The sequence below is a fragment of the Dendrobates tinctorius genome, unplaced genomic scaffold (assembly GCF_039654945.1).
Source record: "Dendrobates tinctorius isolate UK_male_01 unplaced genomic scaffold, ASM3965494v1 ptg000104l, whole genome shotgun sequence".
NCBI lineage: Eukaryota > Metazoa > Chordata > Amphibia > Anura > Dendrobatidae > Dendrobates > Dendrobates tinctorius.
Genome location: NW_027361772.1, coordinates 1,262,149 through 1,286,753, shown reverse-complemented (window position 1 = coordinate 1,286,753; position 24,605 = coordinate 1,262,149). Strand labels below are relative to the sequence as shown.

General features: G+C 44.9%; 1 long non-coding RNA gene across 1 annotated transcript in view; it reads right to left on the bottom strand.

Moving 5' to 3' along the window:
- LOC141100446 (uncharacterized) overlaps positions 1–21,772 on the bottom strand; it is a 31,902-nt gene extending 10,130 nt beyond the window's left edge. The window contains exons 1-2 of the long non-coding RNA XR_012234694.1: positions 21,674–21,772; positions 20,417–20,506 (exon numbers count right to left, since the gene is read on the bottom strand). This is a non-coding gene — a long non-coding RNA (uncharacterized lncRNA). The remainder of the gene's footprint in view (positions 1–20,416; positions 20,507–21,673) is intronic.
- Positions 21,773–24,605: the final 2,833 nt, after the last annotated feature.

The window sequence follows — 24,605 nt, the reverse complement described above, 5'->3', positions numbered from 1 at the left end:
AAAGGGCAGTGACCAGGGCAACCCTGACACAACGACCAGGCAACTCATTGTCCCTCAGAAGTACAGGGCACAGCTACTTCAACTGGCCCATGACATCCCCTTGGCTGGGCATCAAGGGAGAAAAAGGACTGAAAAGAGACTCACCCAAAGTTTTTACTGGCTGGGCATCTCGCAGTCGGTAGCCCATTATTGCCGCACCTGCGATGTGTGCCAGCGAATGCGGCATCCAGGAGCTCGACATAAGGTGCCCCTGCAATCCCTGCCCATAATTAAGGAACCATTTCAACGTGTAGCCGTCGACATCATAGGTCCTCTGGCCCACCCCAGCAGGTCAGGGAAAAATATATCCTGACCGTGGTGGATTATGCCACTAGGTATCCTGAAGCTGTGGCCCTGTCCAGTATTACAGCAGTAAAGGTAGCCGAGGCCCTTGTTACCATCTTTACCCGGGTAGGGTTTCCTAGTGAAATATTGTCTGATCAAGGCACTCAGTTCATGTCAGATCTGGTCCAGTCCCTATGGCATACCTGTGGTGTTGGAGCCATTCGCACCACCCCATACCACCCGCAGACCAACGGACTATGTGAACGCCTTAATGGAGCCCTAAAAAATATTCTGAGGGCTTTTGTTGACGTTGAGAAAGACTGGGAAAAGTACCTGCCACATCTCCTCTTCGCCTATCGGGAGGTTCCTCAAGAGTCCACAGGGTTCTCTCCCTTCGAACTACTGTTTAGGCGGAAGGTCCGTGGCCTCTCACTCTTCTGAAAGAACATTTGGAGGGAGACATCTCAGATACCGGAATGCCCATCGTTCCCTATGTTCTAGAGCTCAGAGACCGTCTCACCCAGCTAGCTACCTTCGCTAAAGAACATCAGCGAATGGCCCAGTCCAGACAAAAAACCTGGTATAACCGTAATGGCAGGAACCGGGAATTTATGGAAGGACAGCAAGTGCTCATGATTACTGCTTCCCCTGCCAACAAGCTTCAAGCAGTGTGGGAAGGCCCTTATCAGGTTGTCAAGAAAATTAATGACACTATGTTATTGCCCTGGACTCTAGTGGTCGACGACAGAAAACCGTCCACATTAACATGCTGAAAGACTACCACGACCGATCTATGCCTGTTCTAGCTGTCTGCCACCCCCCTAGTGATACTGCCGACGACGATTATCTCCCAGATCTCCTCCAGGTTGCCCAAGTGGGAGGATCACTGGAACAAGTGCCCCTGGGCTCCCATTTATCGGATATACAAAAGGACGATATTGTCGCCGTACTAAGGCCGAGGGCTGCTGCTTTCTCCTCAAAGCCGGGGAAGACTACTTTCACCAGCCACCATGTGGAAACCCCCGGACAACGCCCCATCCAGCAGGCTGCCTACCGGGTTCCAGAGGCTGTTCAAGGCATGATAAAGAACGAACTGGAGGAGATGAAACAACTGGGAGTTATTCAGCCATCTCACAGTTCTTGGGCCTCTCCTGTCGTCCTGGTCCCCAAGAAGGATGGTACAACACGATTCTGCGTTGATTACAGACGACTAAATGATGCCACCAAGAGTGATTCTTATCCCATTTCCAGGATGGATGATCTATTGGATCGTCTGGCCAGTGCCCAATTTGTGACCACGTTAGACTTGAGCAAGGGGTACTGGCAGATACCCCTAACGGAGGACGCTCGGGAGCGCTCAGCCTTCATTACTCCATTTGGGCTTTATGAGTTCCTGGGAATGCCTTTTGAGATGAAAACTGCCCCCGCTACGTTCCAGCGACTGGTGGATCGACTGTTACAACAATGTCAGGACTTTGCCTGTGCTTACTTAGACGACATCGCCATTTTAAGCACACCCTGGGAGGAACATCTTAAACACTTGGGCATAGTGCTAGACTGTATCCTTACTGCAGGACTGACCATTCGCCCTGATAAGTGCCAAATAGGGATGGCTGAGGTGCAGTACCTCGGGCATAGAGTAGGGGGTGGGACACTAAGGCCTGAGCCTGCCAAGGTGGAAGCCATTAGCAACTGGTGTAGACCCCAGACTAAAAAGCAGGTACTTGCATTTTTAGGAACTGCTGAATACTATCGCAAATTTGTTTCTAAATTCAGCACCTTGGCCAAGCCCCTAACCGACCTGACCCGCAAGAACATGCCTAGGAATGTGACGTGGACGACGGCATGCGAGGATGCCTTTTCAGCGTTAAAGACTGCCCTCGTCACTGCTCCTGTCTTGGCTGCCCCGGATTATAAACGCAGGTTCCACGTGCAGACAGATGCATCCACCTTTGGGACTGGGGCAGTACTTAGCCAAGTGAACGCCGCCGGAGAAGAACATGCTGTTGCTTTTGCCAGTCGGAAACTACTGGATCGGGAAGTTGCCTATGCCACTATTGAAAAGGAGTGCCTTGCCATCGTATGGGCGCTAAAAAAATTGCAGCCATACTTGTATGGCAGAGACTTTATGATTGTTACAGACCACAACCCCCTCACATGGCTGAATTGCGTATCTGGGGACAATGGAAGATTGCTGCGGTGGAGCTTCTCCATCCAATACAAGCGGGGAAGCCAACACCAGAACGCCGATGGACTGTCTCGACAAGAAGAACCATAGGCTCCCCAGGCCGACTTACCCCTGCCACTGTACAAGGAACTATAAATAACTGAGCAATGTGGACTAAAGTGAGCAGGCCAGAGGTCTGTGTAGACCTCATGGCGTGCTCACTTATTATGGGGATTATGGGGATTATTGTGATGGTGCGATATGTTATGTGGATGTCATTTTTTGTATATTCCTATTTTAACAATTTCAGTTATTTTCATAGTGTTTTTCTTATTACATTGTAAGTCTACAGCCTCACTGTATCTGTCTCTTGATGACCCCCCTGTAGTGCATTAATCCCTAAGGCCCTTTGTTCTCCTCTGGGAGGCCTGGAAACCGCCCCCAACTTGTTTGACTTTCCCTGGACAAGGAAGGGGGTCGGGGGAGAACAGGAGCTGGGCAAGTCAGTCCCAGTGTGGACAGGATCGTGTAAAGACTGCATTTCAGAGAGAAGGACCCATTTTATCCTCTGGTGCTAGAGTTTTGGAATCTCGTTTCCCTGGACATTTTATCCTGATACTGGACTGCATTCTTATTCTGGACTATCTTATCCATTGTGTGGTGGACTGAATATGGACCTTTTCGTATTTTTGCCTGAATAAAGGTCTTGGAATTGTTCACTCTTCGCTTGCTCTGTTGATTGTGTGATACCAGCTGGACATTTTATCCTGATACTGGACTGCATTCTTATTCTGGACTATCTTATCCTTTGTGTGGTGGACTGAATATGGACCTTTTCGTATTTTTGCCTGAATAAAGGTCTTGGAATTGTTCACTCTTCGCTTGCTCTGTTGATTGTGTGCATCGCTGCGTGTGGCAGTTGGGAGACCAGCGATCAGCGAGCTGGCGCTGGTAACTAAGGTAAACATCGGGTTTCTAAGCAGCGTGCAGCGCTTAGAAACCTGATGTGTACCTTAGTTACCAGTGCGCTGGTGCAGGGAGCTGGTAACCAAGGTACACATCGGGTTTCTAAGTGCCGCGCGCCGCTTAGAAACCCGATGTGTACCTTGGCTACCAGCTCCCTGCACCAGCGCGCTGGTAACTAAGGTACACAGTGGGTAACTATGCGACGTGCGTTGCTTCTTACCCACGTGTCGCTGTCCTGATTGCTGGTGAAGCTGCCTGTTTGGCAGCTCACCAGCGATCATGTAGCGACACACCAGCGATCCTGACAAGGTCATATAGTTGTCGGGATCACTGGTGCGTCGCTATGTGTGACTAGGCCCTAATGCCGGAGATAAGCCCCTGATATAACCTGAAAGATAAGAAGAAAGAGTTAGATTATACTCACCCCAGCGTTCGGTCCGGTCCGATGGGTGTCGCTGTCCCGTCCAGCGCCTCCCATCTTCATATGATGATGTCCTCCTCCTTGCTTCTCCCTCGGCTCCTGCGCATGCATACTTTATCTGCCCTGTTGAGGGCAGAGCAGAGTACAGCAGTGCGCAGGTGCCGGACTTCTCTGACATTTCCCGGTGCTTGCGCAATAGGGCAGAGAAAGTATGCCTGCGCAGGAGCTGAGGGAGAAGCAAGGAGGAGGACATCATCGTATGAAGATGGGAGGCGCCGGACCGGACCGAGACACCCACCGCACCCTACCACGCCCCACCGGTGAGTATAATCTGACGTGTTTTTCTTATCTTTCGGGTTTCATCGGGGGTCTTATCTACAGCATTACAGAATGCTGTAGATAAGCCCCTGATGGTGGTGGCCGCAGCTTATAGCGCTAAAATGGGGTGACAGATTCTCTTTAATTATGAGCGTACAGGAATAAGGCTAGTTTCACACTAGCATTTATTCGACGCAGTGCACGGCGCTGCTAAGCCCCGCCCCCTGCTGGCTCCCTGCCCGCCCCATCCGGTCATCGCCGCCTACTATCGCACATGGACGCTTGCGATCTGCGCACCCTATCTTTAGCATAGGGTGCTCAGATCGTGCGCTGGCTGTGCACTAGTAGGATTTTGGCGTGCGCTGCGCACTTTTGAAGGTGCGCCGTGCGCGCCGAAATGCAACATGCTGCGTTCGGTGCGCACGGGCGCACCTTCAAAAGTGTGCAGCGCACGCCAAAATCCTACTAGCGCACGGCCAGGGAGCCGGCAGGGAGCCGGCAGGGGGCGGGGCTTAGCGGCGCCGTGCGCTGCGTCGAATAAACGCTAGTGTGAAACTAGCCTAAGATACCCAAAATTCATTACAAGGGGCACACCACTTAAACTCTTTTCTCCCGAGCCTTCACCTTCATGACCAGGCTAAATTTTACAATTCTGACTACTGTCACTTTATGAGGTAATAACTCTGAAACGCTTCAACGGATCCTGGTGATTCTGAGATTCTTTTTTTCATGACACATTGAACTGAATGATAGTGGTAAAATTTGTTCGATATGACTTGTATTTATTTGTGAAAATTTTTTAATTTTATTGCTCTTAAATCAGAGATATGTCACACAAAATAGTTACCGTAATAACATTTCCCACATGTTTACTTTACATCAGCATAATTTTTAAAACATTTTTTTTATTCCTTAGGAAGTTATAAGGGTTAAAAGTTGACCAACGATTTCTCATTTTTACAACAAAATTTACAAAACCATTTTTTTTTAGGAACCACATCACATTTGAAGTCACTTTGAGAGGTCAATATGACAGAAAATACCCAAAAGTGACACCATTCTAAAAACTGCACCCCTCAAGGTGCTCAAAACCACATTCAAGAAGTTTATTAAAACTTTAGGTGCTTCACAGGAACTGTAGCAATGTGGAATGAAAAATGAACATTTCATTTTTTTCACAAAAAATTACTGTAGACTACATTTTTTTTTATCTTCACTAGGGTAACAGGAGAAAATGGACGCCAAAATTTGTTGTGCAGTTTATCCTGAGCACGCAAATACCCCCCATATGTGGGGGGAAACCACTGTTTGAGCGCACGGCAGAGCTCAGAAGGGAAGGAGCGGCATTTGACTTTTTTAACACAAAATTTGCTGGAATTGTACAAGATGTCGCATTTGAAGAGCCCCTGAGGTGCCTAAACAGTGGAAACCCCCACAAGTGACCCCTTTTTGGAAACTACACCCCTCAAGGATTTTATCCATGGGTATAGTGAGCATTTTAAAACCAACAGGTACAACACAGAATTTGATAACATTAGGTCATCACATTGAATTTGTCATCATTAACCCCTTCACGACCCATGACGCCTACGTAGGCGTCATGAAAAGCAGTGCCCAAACGACCTATGACGCCTACGTAGGCGTCATGCTATAAATAGCCCCCCTGCGGGTCGGGTGACCGGGGTCACTGAAAGGTCACCCGACCCGCACACAAAGGACCCTTCAGAGTTAACACCTGGGGGTGTGGCTTAGCCCCCACGTGCCTACGATCGCTCTGATTGGCTGTTAAAAGTGAAACTGCCAATCAGAGCGATTGTAATATTTCACCAATGAAAATTGGTGAAATATTACAATCCAGCCATGGCCGATGCTGAAATAGCATCGGACATGGCTGGACACCGAGACCCGACCCCCCCCACACCGACTGACGGCACCGATCGGCTGCCGCCACCGTCTGACGGCACCGATCGGCAGCCGCCGTCATGATCTGCCCCTCCGCCTTCCCTACGCACCCCCAGCCCTCCGATCGCCCCTCCGATCACCCACTCTCACCCTCCTTTGTGCCTCCGACCTCCCGCTATCCGTCCCGGTGTCCTGCCGTCCAGCGTCATGGGCGCCGCCATCTTGCAAGATGGCGGGCGCATGCGCAGTGCGCCGAATCGAACCTGCAACGCTGCAGATTCATTCATTTATTTTGATCACTATGATAAACTTTCATAGTGATCAAATTAAATAAAAAGTAAATCACCGCCCCCCTTATCACCCCCATAGATAGGGACAAATAATAAAATATATATTTTTTTTTTTTCCATTAGGGTTAGGTCCAGGGCTAGGGTTAGGGTTAGGGCCAGGGTTAGGGCTAGGGTTGGACTAAGGGTTAGGGTTGGACTAAGGGTTGGGGTTGGACTAAGGGTTGGGGTTGGACTAAGGGTTGGGGTTGAACTTAGGGTTAGGGTTGGAATTGGGGTTAGGGTTGGGTTGGGGTTGGGATTACGGTTAGGCTTGTGGTTAGGGTTAGAGTTGGGATTTCGTTAGGGGTGTGTTGGGATTAGGGTTGTGGTTAGGGTTATGATTAGGGTTAGGGGTGTGTTGGGGTTAGGGTTGGAGATAGAATTGAGGGGTTTCCACTGTTTAGGCACATCAGGGGCTCTCCAAACACGACATGGAGCCACCATTTATTCCAGCCAATTTTGCGTTCAAAAAGTCAAACGGTGCTCCCTCCATTTCGAGCCCCGACGTGTGCCCAAACAGTGGTGTACCCCCACTTATGGGGTATCAGGGTACTCAGGAAAAATTGCACAACAACTTTGGGGGTCTAATTTCTCCTGTTACCCTTGGGAAAATAAAAAAATGGGGACTAAAATAATTATTTTTGTGGAAAAAAAAGATTTTTTATTTTCACGGTTCTGCGTTATAAACTTCTGTGAAGCACTTGGGGGTTCAACGTGCTCACCACACATCTAGATAAGTTCCTTGGGGGGGTCTAGTTTCCAAAATGGGGTCACTTGTGGGGGGTTTCCACTGTTTAGGTACATCAGGGGCTCTGCAAACGTAACATGATGCCCACAGACCATTCCATCAAGTCGGCATTTCAAATCGTCACTACTTCCATTCCGAGCCCCAACGTGTCCCCGAACAGTGGTCCCCCCCCATATATGGGGTATCAACGTACTCAGGACAAACTGGACAACAACTTTTGGGGTCCAATTTATCCTGTTACCCTTGTGAAAATAAAAAATAGTGGGCTAAAAATCACTTTTTGAGGAAAAAAAAATATTTTTTTATTTTCACAGCTCTGCGTTATAAACTTCTGTGAAGCACTTGGGGGTTCAAAGTGCTGACCTCACATCTAGTTTAGTTCCTTAGGTGATATAGTTTCCAAAATGGGGTCACTTATGGGGGGTTTCCACTGTTTAGGTACATCAGGGGCTCTGCAAATGTAGCATGACGCCCACAGACCATTCCATCAAGTCTTCATTTCAAAGCGTCACTACTTCCCTTCCGAGCCCCAACGTGTGCCCAAACAGTGGTCCCCCCACTTATGGGGTACCAGCATACTCAGGACACACTGGACAACAACTTTTGGGGTCCAATTTATCCTGTTACCCTTGTGAAAATAAAATATAGTGGACTAAAAATAATTTTTTGAGGAAAAAAAAATATTTTTTTATTTTCACGGCTCTGCGTTATAAACTTCTGTGAAGCACTTGGGGGTTCAAAGTGCTCACCACACATCTATATTAGTTTCTTGGGTGATCTAGTTTCCAAAATGGGGTCATTTGTGGGGGGTTTCCACTGTTTAGGTACATCAGGGGCTCTGCAAACATAACATGACGCCCACAGACCATTCCATCAAGTCGGCATTTCAAAACGTCACTACTTCCCTTCTGAGCCCCAACGTGTGCCCAAACAGTGGTCCCCCCCACATATGTGGTACCAGCGTACTCAGGACAAGCTGGACAACAACTTTTGGGGTCCAATTTATCCTGTTACCTTTGTGAAAATAAAAAATAGCAGGCTAAAAATGTATTTTTTGAGGGAAAAAAAATATTTTTATTTTAACGGCTCTGCGTTATAAACTTCTGCGTAGCACCTGGGGGTTCAAAGTGCTCACTATGCATCTAGATAAGTTCCTTAGGGGGTCTAGTTTCCAAAATGGGGTCATTTGTGGGGGAGCTCCAAAGTTTACGCACACAGGGGCTCTGCAAACACAACATAGTGTCCGCTAACGATTGGAGCTAATTTTCCATTCAAAAAGTCAAATGATGCTCCTTCCCTTCTGAGCCATGCCGTGCGCTCAAACAGTGGTTTTCCCCCACATATGGGGTACCAGTGTACTCAGGACAAACTGGACAACAACTTTTGGGGTCCAATTTATCCTGTTACCCTTGGGAAAAATAAAAAATAGCGGGCTAAAAAATCATTTTTGAGGAAAAAAAATTATTTTTTTTATTTTCACTGCTCTGCGTTATAAACTTCTGTGAAGCACTTGGGTGTTCAAAGTGCTCACCACACATCTAGATAAGTTCCTTCGGGGGGTCTAGTTTCCAAAATGGGGTCACTTGTGGGGGAGCTCCAATGTTTAGGCACACAGGGGCTCTCCAAATGCGACATGGTGTCCGCTAACGATTGGAGCTAATTTTCCAATCAAAAAGTCACAAGGCGCTCCTTCCCTTCCGGGCCTTGCGGTGCGCCCAAACAGTGGTTTATGACCACATATGAGATATTGATGTACTCAGGAGAAATTGCCCAACAAATTTTAGGATCCATTTTATCCTGTTGCCCATGTGAAAATGAAAAAACTGAGGCCAAATAAAATTTTTGTGAAAAAAAAAAGTACTTATTTTTTTTTACAGATCAATTTGTGAAGCACCTGGGGTTCAAAGTGCATACTATGCATCTAGATAAGTTCCTTGGAGGGTCTAGTTTCCAAAATGGGCTCACTTGTGGGGGAGCTCCAATGTTTAGGCACACAGGTACTCTTAAAACAAGACATGGCAACCGCTAAACATTCAAGCATATTTTACATTCAAAAAGTAAAATGGCGCTCCTTGCCTTCTGAGCCCTGCCGTGCGCCCAAACAGTGGTTTATGACCACATATGAGGTATCAGTGTACTCAGGAGAAATTGCCCAACAAATTTTAGGATACATTTTATCCTGTTACCCATGTGAAAATGAAAAAACTGATGCTAAAATAAAATTTTGGTTGGAAAAATTAAAATGTCCATTTTTTCATTCCATGTTGCTTTAGTTCCTGTGAAGCACCTGAAGGGTTAATAATCTTCTTGAATGTAGTTTTGAGTAGCTTGAGGGGTGCAGTTTTTAGAATGGTGACACTTTTGGGTATTTTCTGCCATTTAGACCCCTCAAAGTGACTTCAAATGTGAGGTGGTCCCTAAAAAAAATGGTTTTGTAAATTTTGTTGTAAAAATGAGAAATTGCTGGTCAACTTTTAACCCTTATAACTTCCTAACGAAAAAAAATGTTGTTTCCAAAATTGTGCTGATGTAAAGTAGACATGTGGGAAATGTTATTTAATAACTATTTTGTGTCACATAACTCTCTGGTTTAACAGAATAAAAATTCAAAATTTGAAAATTGCAAAATTTTCAAAATTTTTGCCAAATTTCCATTTTTTTCACAAATAAACGCAAAAATTATCGACCTAAATTTACCACTATCATGAAGCCCAATATGTCACAAAAAAACAATCTCGGAATCGCTAGGATACGTTGAAGCGTTCCTGAGTTATTACCTCATAAAGGGACACTGGTCAGAATTGCAAAAAATGGCCAGGTCATTAAGGTCAAAATAGGCTGGGTCATGAAGGGGTTAATGTTGAGAGCAAGTCCTCGCGACTCCAGTTTGCCTAGGGTGCTGGGGTATGCACCGAGTATCACGGGTGTTAAAAAAATGTGCCGGGATCTGTGATGCTCAGTCCATACCCAAACACCCGATGCAAACTTGAGTAGTGAGCACTTGAGCTCCACATATTATTAGTTTTTTACTTTTGAAAAAAACCCAACCCTAACTCCAACCTTAACCACAACCTCATCTCCAACCGTAATACAACCCTCACCCCAACTCTAATCCCAACCCCAACTGCAAAGAATGGAAAAAAATATATTTTATAATTTTTATCTAATTAAGGGGGTGAAAAATGGGGATTTTATTTACTATTTTTTTACCCAGCAACAAAATTCCCTATTGTTGCTGGGTACCCGCTGGCAGATTTCAGCAGGCGCACTGCGCATGTGCCTGCCATTTTTTTTCCAGGAAGATGACGCGGAGGGTGGAAGACGGAGCAGGAGGGATCGTGCGATGCTCAGGGGACATTTGTCTCTCCTCTGACATGTACAAAGAAATCATTGTAACAGCATACACAGTTTTTTCTTCCTGATCGGGGATTGGAAAATCCGGCCCTAATCATGTTCTTCAGGGTCTCAGTTACTCGCAGTAGCTGAAACCACGGAGATTTCTCAACTCCAGGGGGCCCTACATCCTTATCCCCGATCGCCGTTTTCCAATGGCAATGAGGGAATAAGACCCCTTAACAGCCGCGTATCGGTGGTTGTTAAGGGGTTAAACATTTGCATGTTGTTTTTGGCTCTTTTAGCCAATCATGTTGATTTTATGTAACCATCTATTGGTTCCCTTTCTATATTAAGATTTACTTGTATTCATTATCATGTAGACCTGACAAAGAATGACTGCGTGTGTTTGAAACGCGTTACTTTTCGCTGTGGATTCATGTTTTTAATTTTTTTTAAATAAATACTGAAATTGTCAGAGTTGGAACTGAACTCATTTTTCCATTATCTAACAAGCTTGTATGTCAGTGAGGTACTGACAGGTTATAAAGCATAGCAATGCTCTTGTTAATATAAAAATATATATATTTTACCCGCTAATAAATATTTTTATGAAAAAAAGTACACATATTTGGCATTGCCGCATCTGGAACGGCCTATAAAACTGTCACAGTAGTTAACCCCTTCAGCCACCATCATAAAAAAAACAAGACAAAAAACAATTCCTTATCATCATACCACCAAACAAAATGTGGAGTAAGACATGATCAAAAAGACGAATGTAAATAAACATGGTATCATTGAAAATATCATCTTGTCCCGCAAAAAGCAAGTTACCATACAGCTCCCTCAGAGGAAAACTTAAAAAGTTATAGCTCTCAGAATATAGTGATGTAAACGTAATTATTTTTTCAATAAAATATTTTTTACGGATTAAAAGCACCAAAACATAAAAAAATATAAATGTGGTATTGCTGTAATCGTAATGACCTGAAGAATAAAGAAGCCTTATCAATTTTACCACATGCAGAACGGCATAAAAAAAAAAAACAATTCCTAAATTGCTGGTTTTTGTTCATTTTGCCTCCAAAAAATTGGAATAGGAAACAATCAAAAATGTAATGTGACCGAAAATGGTGCCAATAAAAGCATCAACTCGTCTTTCCAGGATAATGACTTGTAGATAAGTGAAAATAAATAAGGGAAATAATGTTCCTCCAGACCTTGGGCTATGTTCATATGTAGTGTTTTTGCTGCGTTTTTGCATGTTTGCATTGCTTTCAATGGTGAAAAAAACATTCTATAGGATATAATTTTATCATCAAACTCTTGCCACCTCCAACTCAAAAATATTTCCAGAATCCGTCCCTTCCTCAGTCCACTAAAACTCTTGTACATGCCCTCATCATCTCCTGCCTTGACTACTGCAACACTCTCCTCTGTGGCCTCCCTGCTAACTCTCTTGCACCACTCCAGTCTGTCCTCAATTCTGCTGCCCGACTAATCCACCTCTCTCCTCGCTACTCCCCTGCCCCCCTCTGCAAATCCCTCCATTGGCTCCCAATTCCCCAACGAATCCAATTCAAACTACTAACACTGACCTACAAAGCCATCCACAACCTTTCCCCTCCCTATATCTCTGAACTAATCTCCAAATATCTTCCCTCACGTAATCTTCGATCCTCCCAAGACCTCCTACTCTCCTCCACACTTATTCGTTCCTCACACAACCACCTCCAAGATTTCTCCCAAATATCCCCTATCCTCTGGAATACCATGCCTCAACACGTCCGATTATCTACCACCCTCGGAACCTTCAAACGGAACCTGAAAACCCATCTTTTCAGGAAAGCTTACAGCCTGCAATGACCATTCTGCCGCCTCACCACCGCCTGAGCTGCCGCCTCATCACCACCAGAGCTTCTGCACCCCCGACCTTCTGTCTCTTCCCCACTATCCCGTAGAATGTAAGTCCGCAAGGACAGGGTCCTCTCCCCTCTGTACCAGTCCGTCATTGTAAATTTGTTTACTGTTAACGATATCTATAACTTTGTATGTAACCCATGTACAGTACCATGGAATTAATGGCGCTATATAAATAATAATAATCATTTTAACAGCTTCTCTCCATGTGGTGTGTGAGACATGATCAGACACGTCCTGATAGTTTATGAAGGAGGGACTCTGAAAGTCACAATTTTTCTTTTCAAGGCCATTTGGTGGCCATCACTAATTTTAGAGGGCCATCAGTGTGCCTAAACCACATTTAGCACCCATGTTTTGCATTTCGATGAGAGCCCGCCTAAATTACAGGTGCATGTCTCCTGAAGCATAAGTTGGGCATATCGTACTGGTCACTACAACGTACTGGTCACTACAATGGCAGTTTGCAATTTTCACTCAGCAACATCCACTGCTGCCTGTTTCTGGAAAACACCTATGGAGTCAAAATCATCAATAAACCTGTAGATACATTCCCAAAGGGGCATCATTTTCAAAATAAGGTCACTTGAGGGGGGATTCTGCTTTTCTAGCACTTAGGGGCTCTGTATAAGGAGTCCGCAAACTATTATAGGAACATCTGCGCTCCAGGAGGCAAATGGTGCTCTGTCCCCCCCGAGTCTCGCCGTATGGCTAAGCAGTACTGTAAAGTATAGCTAGATTAGGTATAAAATATAACTTTTATTTAGATAAATCTAAAAATACAAAACAAAATTGTGCAAACACTAAAGTGCAAGGTGCAAGAAGTGCAATGGCAATGGACGCAAGCAAATAAGCAAATAGAGCTGGTATGTAATATACATGAAGATTTAAGCAAACCTGATCTCTCTGTTATAACTACCAATGAGAAGAGGTGGGTGGCCTAAATAATATAGACTCGCTAGCAGGTGAGAATTCCACCATCAAAGTACCCCTCACATAGCTCACATATCTCAAAGCACATATATAAAACAGACCCAGTCAGGCTTGAATTCTATAGGTAATAAGTATGATGTGTAATAACTTGTTCAAATAGGAAGGAGGAGGAAAGACTTCTCGAGTCTGACATGAACAAATGTCTGCTAAACCAGCTTAGGATTTTTTCAATCTTGTGTCCAAATATCTGATTAGTCTGTCTGTACATACATCATGGCCGCCATAATCTCTCTAAGGGAGAAATGGAATGCCTATGCAGACTTGAGAAGGACCACAATATAACCATAAACCATCTGATAAAGGTGGGAATGTGGTAATTCTAGACACAAATAAATATTTGGCCCTTTGCCATTTCCACTTAGATGAAAAGATGGCATATCAAAGGTTTGCACGTAGACTTCTGGGAGAGCACAGCACCGGCTCCCGTTTACACCTTTAAATTTTTTTAGTGAGGGTAGCATAATCACGTTGTTGATATGGTGGTGGAGGAGAAGGAGGAGGACAACACAAAAAAAGACTAAATCCTGAAGCATGTACCCATGTTTTGGTAGGGAGGGGTGCATGAGAATACACCAGAAAAAAACACTGGATTTGAGTTTATGTTGCGCTGCTATCATTCGGTGGTGTACATTGGGTCTGGCCCATTCCAGCTTTTGTTCATTTTTATAAGAGTCAGCCTGTCAGCATTGTGAGTTGACAGGCGGATTCGCTTATCAGTTATAATTCCACCAGCGGCACTAAATACCTGCTCTGACAAAACGCTAGCGGCAGTGCAGGCCAGGACCTCCAAGGTGTAGAGAGCCAGTCCATGCCACGTGTCCAGCTCAGATACCCGATAATTAAAAGGTTAGAGGAATCATGGAAGATGCTGATACAGTCTGCAAGGTACTCCTTCTGCATCTTCCAAAACGTTCCCCTGCTATTCGGAGTACCCCATTCATCAGGGCCTGGGCGATGAGAGGGTCTGAGAAAACGGTCCTAGACCTTGGAGAGTGTTCCCCTGCCTCTGCTGCATCTAATGTGGGTCTCCCCAGTCTTCACTCCTACAAACTATTTATTCTATGAGGTCAAAATGAACAGCCTTCCTTTTCCCTATTCCTGCGAGTAGCATTTCCGCAGGGATAGTAATACTAGGAATAGCCGCCGTTGAGGGGCCCCATCATGTGCAAGTTTTTTAGGGCACCAAGCTCCCCGTTAGGTAGCAGGTATAACAGTTGAGCACGATACTAGGGCCATCTAGTTTAACCTCCTCCCTTATCTGTACCATATCCGTCATATCCGTATGAAGGTCTGTCCTCTCGCTTTCCTTTCTAAAGAACTTTTCTGTTAACCCCCTCATTTTTAATCTTTTTCTGTCAATTGAACTTATCACTAATACCATCATTGTGGTTATTTTTGATTAACCCTTAAGTTGATCAATCTTACATCGATCATATTTCTGTGTGAGTTAGTCTGAATATGCCTTGGTGTGATCATTGAGGTTTCTTACATTTACCCGAGTAGTGGACCTGCACTTGGCTTTGTAGGTTTATGAGAACATTCTGCATTTCATTTTGATCATGTTCAGTTTTCTTTTTACTGCTGTTTTGGTACCTGGTCGTGATTCTGTGTGTTCCAAGGATCGGTGCTGTTGATGCCACAACTCATCGCTTCCCTGGCAATGCACAGGATTATACAGCTCGGTTGTATTGATGGCATCAGCGCCGGCACCGCGCGTTCCAACGACCAGAAATTCGCTACTAAATCTTGTACTCACCGGAAGTGAGTCACGCGCTGTGTGCTTCCTGCAGGTGCGCAATGCTTGAAATGGAGGCAGAGCTCCCGATGTTCCCTAGCCGCACTTATTCGGTAACTTTGCCTGCTGCGACCCACATTCTATTCAGTTCCCCTGATGAAACTCTTATGAAAAAATGTGTCAGGCGATTTCTAATGAGATGAGGACATCCACCTCGATGGTGGAATCCTCGGCTGCTAACGAGTCTACATTATTTAGGCTACCCACCTCTTCTCATTGGCAGTTGGGATAGATAGATCGGGTTTGGTTATATTTTTGTGTATATTACATACTGGCTCTATTTGCTTCCATCCATTGCCATGGGGGTTCCACTGTTCGACACATTAGGGGCTCTCCAAACACAACACAGCATCAACTAATGATTCCAGACAATTTTGACCTCCAAAAGTCAAAGAGCGCGCCTTCCCTTCCGAGCGCCCAAATCATACTTTTCCCCCCACATAAGAGAGAATCGGTGTACTCAGGAGAAATTGCAGAACAAATTTTTGGTACATTTTCTCCTCTCACCCTTGTGAAAATAAAAAAAATTGGGGCTAAGAACATTTTTATGGAGAATTTTTTTTAATATTTTCACAGCTCAATGTTAGCAACTTCTGCAAAACGCCTGGGGGTTTAAGGGTGTTCTTCCGTTAGGTGTCTAGTTTCCAATATGGGGTCACTTGTGAGGGGGAACCATTGTTTAGGCACATCAGGGGCTCGCCAAACGTGACACAATGTCGGCTAATTATTTCAGCAAATTTTGCATTCAAAAAGTCAAATGGTGCTCCTTCCGTTCCGAGCCCTGCCATGCGCCCAAACAGTAGTTATCCCCCACATATGGAGTATCGGCATACTCAGGAGAAATTACACAAAAAATTGAATTACTCCTGTTACGCTTGTTAAAATGCAAAATTTGGGACTAAAGGAACATTTATGTGGGAAAAATGTGATTTTTTTTATTTTCAACGCTCAACATTATAAACTTCTGTGAAGCATCTGGGCCTTTAAGGTGCTCACCGAACATCTAGATAAGTTCATTAAGAGGTGTAGTTTCAAAAATGGGGTCACTTGGGGGGGGTTACACTGCTTAGGCACATCAGGGGCTCTACAAACGCGACATGGCGTCAGCTACTGATTTCAGCAAATTTTGCATAAAAAAAAATTGTATAGAAGCCTTTTGAGCTGCTAATCTTGGCAAACGCCATTGTGAAAGGAGGAGGTGAGTTGTGACATCACCTGTTGTGTATGGTGGATTCTGTTATCTGTCATTGTAATCTGGTCTATATGGAATATGAGACTACTAAGAAGTATCCTGCATAGAACAGGAAGGATTATGTCTAGCATAAGTCTAATTGGCCACTGTGAAAATTGCAACATTTCTGATTTTGTTTTATACAAATAGTGATGTAGAAAATTGAATAAAAAAAATTATATCACTTATTTTAAATATATTTAATATAACGTAAAAACAACATGGTCATGTACTGACGACATACACTGAGCGGAGAGGAAAGGGGAGGGTGATAGGATTACTTGACGTAACTAGGGCAGCCAATCGCTAGCCTCAGCACAGGTCACATGCCTACCGTGCTCCCATCACCACCGAGGCCAGAGATTGGCTGCAGCGGTCACATAGTAATAGATGAAATGTCATCACTGATGGACAAATAAAAAGGAGCAGAAGTATCGGAGAAGGAGATTCAAAGAGGACCTGTCACCAGGAAGGAATATACTGTAGAAAAATGTCATGGAAAGAAGTCAGCGCAAATAAAATCACACGGAATCTAAACCAATGGATCTCTTTAATGCTGTTTTACAAATAATTCCAGTCAAATTATAAAAGGTCATAAAATCAGAAGCTTCATATTTATTTAAAAATGTATATACGGGGCTGGCTGGCAGTTTTCAGCCTGGGGGGCAATCACAAGCCAGTGGCCCTCCAGTTGCGGTGCTTTTGCCCTGCTTATTAGAGTTGAGCGACTTTGGTCGGATCGGGTTTCGTGAAACCCGAATGAAACAAAATAAGTTTCAGATGAAACTCGTCCGACTAGAGCAAAACAAAGTCGGAGTTTCGTCCGAAACCCGACCCCAATGCAAGTCAATGGGAAATAAAAGTCGGACGAAACTCCGACTTTTTTTTGCTCTAGTCGGACGAGTTTCATCTGAAACTTATTTTGTTTCATTCGGGTTTCACGAAACCCGATCCGACCAAAGTCGCTCAACTCTACTGCTTATCTCTGGCCGCTGCATTAAAGCAGCAGAGATAACAGGGTGGTACATAGATATGGGAACAGAACGGAGCTAGCTGCATATATATGGGAGCAGAACCAAGTTTGCTGCCTACATAGATACTGTAACAGAAGCAAGCTGACTTTATAGACACGAGACCGGAACCAATATTGTTAAGTAGACAAGGAAACTGACTGGAGCTTACTACGGAGATATGGGAGCAGAACCAAGCTTACTACAGAGAAATGGAAAAAGAGCGGAGCTTACTACAGAGATATGGGAGCAGAACAGAGCTTACTACAGAGATATGGGAGCAGAACCGAGCTAACTACAGAGAAATGGGAAAAGAGTGGAGCTTACTATAGAGATATGGGAGCAGAACAGAGCTTGCTGCCTACATAGATACTGTAACAGAAGCAAGCTTACTACAGAGATATGGAAGCAGAACCGAACTTACTACAGAAATAAAGGAGTAGAACAGAGCTTACTACAGAGATATAGGAGCAGAACAGAGTTTACAACAGAGATAAGGGAGCAGAATTGAGCTTACTACAGAGATATGGGAGCAGAACCAAGCTTACTCCAGAGATATGGAAGCAGAACCGAGCTTACTACAGAGATATGGGAGCAGAACAGAGCTTACTCCAGAGCTATGGGAGCAGAACAGAGCTTACTACAGAGATATGGGAGCAGAATGGAGCTTACTCCAGAGATATGGGAGCAGAACAGAGCTTACTCCAGAGCTATGGGAGCAGAACAGAGCTTACTACAGAGATATGGGAGCAGAATCGAGCTTACTACAGAGATATGGGAGCAGAACCAAGCTTACTCCAGAGATATGGAAGCAGAACCGAGCTTACTACAGAGATATGGGAGCAGAACAGAGCTTACTCCAGAGCTATGGGAGCAGAACAGAGCTTACTACAGAGATATGGGAGCAGAATGGAGCTTACTCCAGAGATATGGAAGCAGAACCGAGCTTACTACAGAGATATGGGAGCAGAACAGAGCTTACTCCAGAGCTATGGGAGCAGAACAGAGCTTACTACAGAGATATGGGAGCAGAATGGAGCTTACTACAGAGATATGGGAGCAGAATGGAGCTTACTCCAGAGATATGGGAGCAGAACCGAGCTTACTAGAGAGATAAGGAAGCAGAACAGAGCTTACTAGAGAGATAAGGAAGCAGAACAGAGCTTACTATGTCTACTACAAGATACAGAAACAGAACCAAGCTTATGGCATACATATTGTACCAGAATCTAGATTACTACATCAATACAGTATCAGAACCAAGGTTACTGCTTAGATATGGTACCATAAGTGAGCTTACTTACAAACATACAACTCCAGAAACACGGACATTTAAACACACAATATGGCAGGGGCATTGCCAGGGTCCTTAAGGCTCAATGGCCCAAGCCCCAAAAAGCATGTCTCCCCATAACACCAACCTTTAGCCATTTAAAATAGCATGTATATATAATTACAGAGTACCACTGTTGCTACCCAAAAACACACAATGCAAAGACCAATATGATCAATATTACTACTATAAAAGGCCAAAACAATACGTCTGCACAATGCCCACTACCATCACCACCACACCGCAAATACATAATATAATATGACCATTACCTCTACATAACAAAGCACTCTAATCAGACAAATGACACCACCATACACCTTCTACTATATAATAACCGAAACACATTAAGCTGTTACTAAATAAATAAAAAAAACAAAAGCTACTAAAAAGAGCACTAGTCCCACCTTACAGGAACCCTATATTGGTAGATACCAGTCCTGCAGGACACACACGATTACAGTCAGGGCTGCCACTAGGAATTTCGGGGCCCCATACTGGCAAAATTTTTGGGACCCCTTGAGACTCCACCCCAGTTCTGCCTCCACACCTCAAACCTGCCACAGTCCCACCGCCTGCTCTTGGAAAAACTCATCTTCTACACCACGTCCTCACCAATCTATTTACAGTTCCCAGCAAACATCAGATCACATACATAACCAGCAGCTTTTGTTTTGGCCAAAAGAATTGTTAAGCCACCACCACAACAAGGTAGACTCTTTTGGCCGGGCCATATTCTACTCTTACTTATTAAACATTTCCTAAAATATCCAACACTCTTTTTAGGTTTATTTTTATTTATTTTTCTTTAAGGGAATGAGTCTCATATATTTTTTAGAATGACCATTAATACCACATACAAGGGACAAAAACTGTCACACCATGACCAGACCATATATTACCACCACATAGCGACCGAATAATACCATCTATAAGGAACAAATACCTCCATACCATGACCAGACCACAAATTACCATCACATAGTGCCAAATAATACCACATACAGGGAGAAATACCGCCACACCATAACCAGATCACATACTACCACCATATAGTGACCGAAGACTACAATACAGATCATTAATAAAAAAATACACAACACTAATGCCATTATACACAGGAGCTTTGTATATAGTGTACAGGTAATACAGAGCTCATCAGTGACATTATGCACAGAAGCTCTGTATACAGTGTCAGTGTCCAGGTAATACAGTGATTACCAGTGACATTATACACAGGAGCTCTGTATATTGTGTCAGTGTACAGATAATACAGTGATCAGCAGTGACATTATACACAGGAGCTCTGCATATAGTGTATAGTGTACAGGTAATACAGGGATCACCAGTGACATTATACACAGGAGCTCTGTATACAGTGTCAGTGTCCAGGTGATACAGTGATTACCTGTGACATTATACACAGAAGCTCTGTATATAGTGTCAGTGTACAGGTAATACAGAGCTCATCAGTGACATTATACACAGGAGCTCTGTATACAGTGTCAGTGTCCAGGTAATACAGTGATTACCTGTGACATTATACTCAGGAGCTTTGTATATAGTGCACAGTGAACAGGTTATAGTGTATAGTGTCAGTGTACAGGTAGCACACTGACTCACCAGTGACGTCTCCAGCTGAAGTCCCTCTTCTTTGCTTTTCTTTTTTATGCAGGGCAGACCGCCATCATTTCTTTCAGCCAGGACTCGTCTCTACATAAAATAACACAAAGTTACCTTGAGCACGGCTTCCAGAGCACATTCCCCATTTTTCCCCTTTCTTTACACTACACATCTAAATACAGACGTGCACCCACCATTAATATATAATAATCCACCATTCCAAATATAAATTATAATTCACCACTGCGCCCCCACCAACAATAAAGAGCAATTTTCCCACCTAATAAATACATACATTAATTAGCCCCTCTACTCTTCCTCCAATTCATTACCAGTCAGTGCATCCTCAATGTCCCAAAACCTCCAAAACTAAATATAAAGGATTATATAGTCTATGAAGAACCAGAAAAAGTATAATCCCTAAAAATTAACTTTTAATTGAATCACTAAAAAGCATATAGTAGTAAAATTACCAAAATACACAGGGGGTCAAGGATACGAGTCAAATCCAGACAATTAAATAATTCACAGGATAAAGGGCAAAAAAGGCTACTTCACCCTAGTATGCCCTAATAAGGCCCTTCCTGACCGCAGAGGTTGGCACCCTAGTTGTTGACGATGTGGCGCCCCCGCTCAACGTCGGCGTCCCTAGTAACACCCTAGACCACCCTATGTATACAAAAATAGGGGACACAAAAAATACACACTCACACCCAAAATACCGAAAATATTAGAAAAGTGAGGAGACAACAAGTCTCGTACAAAAAGTGCTAAGTGCTGGAAACTTATCTCGTAGTCTAAAAAGTCTCTTACAATCAAATATATATTTCAAAGTAAGGGTTTTCCGCAGGTAAAGTCAGACTTATCTCGTAGTCAAAAAATACTAGCCTGCAGTAATAATGAAACAAACCCAAGAAAAAGGGAAATGTAAAAGAAAAACGTCTACAGAGAGATCAATGTCTCTAGTCAACAGTATACAGAAAATATTTGTCCACAGTTGAGAACCAGCACAAAAAATGATGTAAACACTGCACATTAGGATGACTGCAAAAAAAGCTGTTTGCACAAAGCTTTTAATCCACCCACTATATTCCTGAGGCTCAGTCCACCTGATGAGCGTGCATATGATAACAATGTAAACAGTAGTCTAGCAGCAGCATATATGTAAGGCAATCCTACATGAGGTTTTGAAATCACATCCCCTCAATAAATCATAATTTCTCACGTGGCAAGAAAAAAATAGCACAATGCAATTACCCTTTCCAAAAAGCCAGCATATCCTATAGACGGACTGTGCTAAAAAACACTCCCCATAAAAATACTGGAGACCATGAAAATTCATGTGTAAAATAACACAGCAGTGCTCAGCAATTCACAAATCAGAGGTATCTCCGTCTCAAGGGGTTAACGTTGTTCATTGCAAGAAATGCCACGTGAAGTCTGTCAAAGACAGAATGTGCAGTGCATACTTATCAGCCATAAATGCCGACAGGAACCCTAATTCACCATGTGGCCATTGCCCTTTCCAGGAAGCCAACAAAAAAATTAGACAGACTATGTGGAAAATACTCCCCATAATAGTGCGGGAGACCATGGAAATTCATGTATGACATAACACAGCAGTGCTCAGCATTAGTCAGAGGTATCTCCGTCTCAAAGGGTTAACATTTTTCATTGCAAAACGTGCCACATGAAGTCAATCAAAAACACAATGTGCAGCGTATACTTCTCAGCCATAGATGCAGACAGAAACCCGACGCGTTTCCCCCTCTGCGTTAGTGAGGGTTCATCAGGGGTCAAAAAGTGGGGATTCAATATCCCTGGCCGAGGTGACAATGCAGTGTGCGGCTGTGAATTATTTGTCTGGATTTGTCTCGTATCCTTGACCCCCTGTGTATTTTGGTAATTTTACTACTATATACTTTTAAGTGATTCAATTAAAAGTTAATTTTTAGGGATTATACTTTTTCTGGCTCTTCATCTTCAATGTCCCCCAATATGTGCCTCCCGCTCCCCCCCAATTCATTATATTTATATGCCCCTTCCGCCCCAATTCATTGTCATGTCTTTCTCTCCCACCCTCTATTCATTATCAACTGCTCTACCCCACATTCAATACATCATTTACTCCCATCACCCTGAAAATTCATTATTTGCTCCCCCCCAGGTCCTCATTTGTTCTCCCCATCCCCCACCTTCAATTAAATTGCTGTCCCCGTCCCTCATTTCATCATTTGCAGTCCCCCTCACTTCATCATTCGCTGTTCCCCTTCCCCCCTCACTTCACCATTGGCAGTCCCCCATTCTCCCCCCATTTCATGTGCAGTCCCCTTTCGTTCCTGTGCAGTCCCCTATCCCCTCCCTCACATCATCATATGCAGCCCCCCTCCGTCATTTGCAGCCCCCCTCCAACATTTGCAGGCCCCATTCCATAATTTGCAAATTGCAGCACCCCCCTCCATCATTGGCAGCCCCCTCCATCATTTGTATCCCCCTTCATCATTGGCAGCCCCGCTGTCATCATTTCCAGCACCCCCTCCATCATTTGCAGCCCCCTCTTCTTCATTTGCAGCCCCCTCCACCATTGGCAGCCCCGCTCACCGATTTAATTCATTTGATAAAGAAAAAGAAAACGTTTTTCATGCTTACCTCACCAGTAGAGTTGAGCGATACCGTCCGATACTTCAAAGTATCGGATCGGAATGGATCGGCCGATCTTAAAAAAAAGTATCGGTATCGCCGATTCCGATACCGGAAGTCCCATTCAAGTCTATGGGACTTCCGGTATCGGAATAAGAAAAATCCTGTTTTTCCCTTGTACAGCCTCTCTGGGGTCTGTACGGGCCTTTCGGGGGGCTGTGCCGGCCTGCCAGGGGGTCTGTGCAGGCTCCGGTGGGCTGTGCCGGCCTGCCAGGGGGGCTGTGCCGGCCTGCCGGTGGTCTGTGCAGGCTCCGGTGGGCTGTGCCGGCCTGCCGGGGGGCTGTGCAGGCTTCGGGGGTCTGTGCAGGCATCGACCGATGGGACTACAAGTCCCATCGGGCGATGCCTGCTACCATGACAGTGATTGACACATTAGCCAATGATGGGACAGTAGTAGTCCCATCATCCGGCTAATGTGTTGAATGTAAAAAAAAAAAAAAAAAAAAAAATTACATGCTACATACATACAACATGCATACTACATACATGCTACATTCATACTACATATATACTACATGCAACATACATACTACATATATACTACATGCAGTGGCGGATTATAATGAGGTCAATTTGGGCAGTTGCCCCGGGCCCAGTGGGGTTAAGGGGCCCACAGCCCAGGCCAGTAAATTGCCCCATTATAATCCGCCACTGCGCAGGGCCGGATTATAGGCAGGGCAGGCGGGGCTTCAGCCCCGGGGCCCCCACCACAAGAGCTTCTAAGGGGGCCCCCACCACATTCCTGCTGGCTGCTGCAATGGCACTCCATCTTCTCCCCACCTAAAAGTGAGTGACCGTGGGGGCGGCATTATGTGCTCTGCTACCAGCAGCATCTACAAGTAGCCTGAACGCTGATGCTGCTGGTAGCGTGCAAAGGCTTGTGATGAGATCACAGGAGGGAAGGTGTCAGGGCCCCCGATCATGTGACCCCTGTCTCCTCCCCTCCTGTGACCTCATCACAGGTCCTGTGCGCACAGCACTGAGAGCAGCCATGTATGTGGAATGCGGCTCTGCGGGTGGAGGTCGGTGCTGGAGGCTCCATTATTCTCTATGTGGAGTGCGGCTCTGCAGGTGGAGGTCGGTGCTGGAGGCTCCATTATTCTCTATGTGGAGTGCGGGTCTGCGGGTGGAGGTCGGTGCTGGAGGCCCCATTATTCTCTATGTGGAGTGCGGCTCTGCGGGTGGAGGTCGGTGCTGGAGGCTCCATTATTCTCTATGTGGAGTGCGGCTCGGCGGGTGGAGGTCGGTGCTGGAGGCCCCATTATTCTCTATGTGGAGTGCGGCTCTGCAGGTGGAGGTCGGTGCTGGAGGCTCCATTATTCTCTATGTGGAGTGCGGCTCGGAGGGTGGAGGTCGGTGCTGGAGGCTCCATTAATCTCTATGTGGAGTGCGACTCTGCGGGTGGAGGTCGGTGCTGGAGGCTCCATTATTCTCTATGTGGAGTGCGGCTCTGCAGGTGGAGGTCGGTGCTGGAGGCTCCATTATTCTC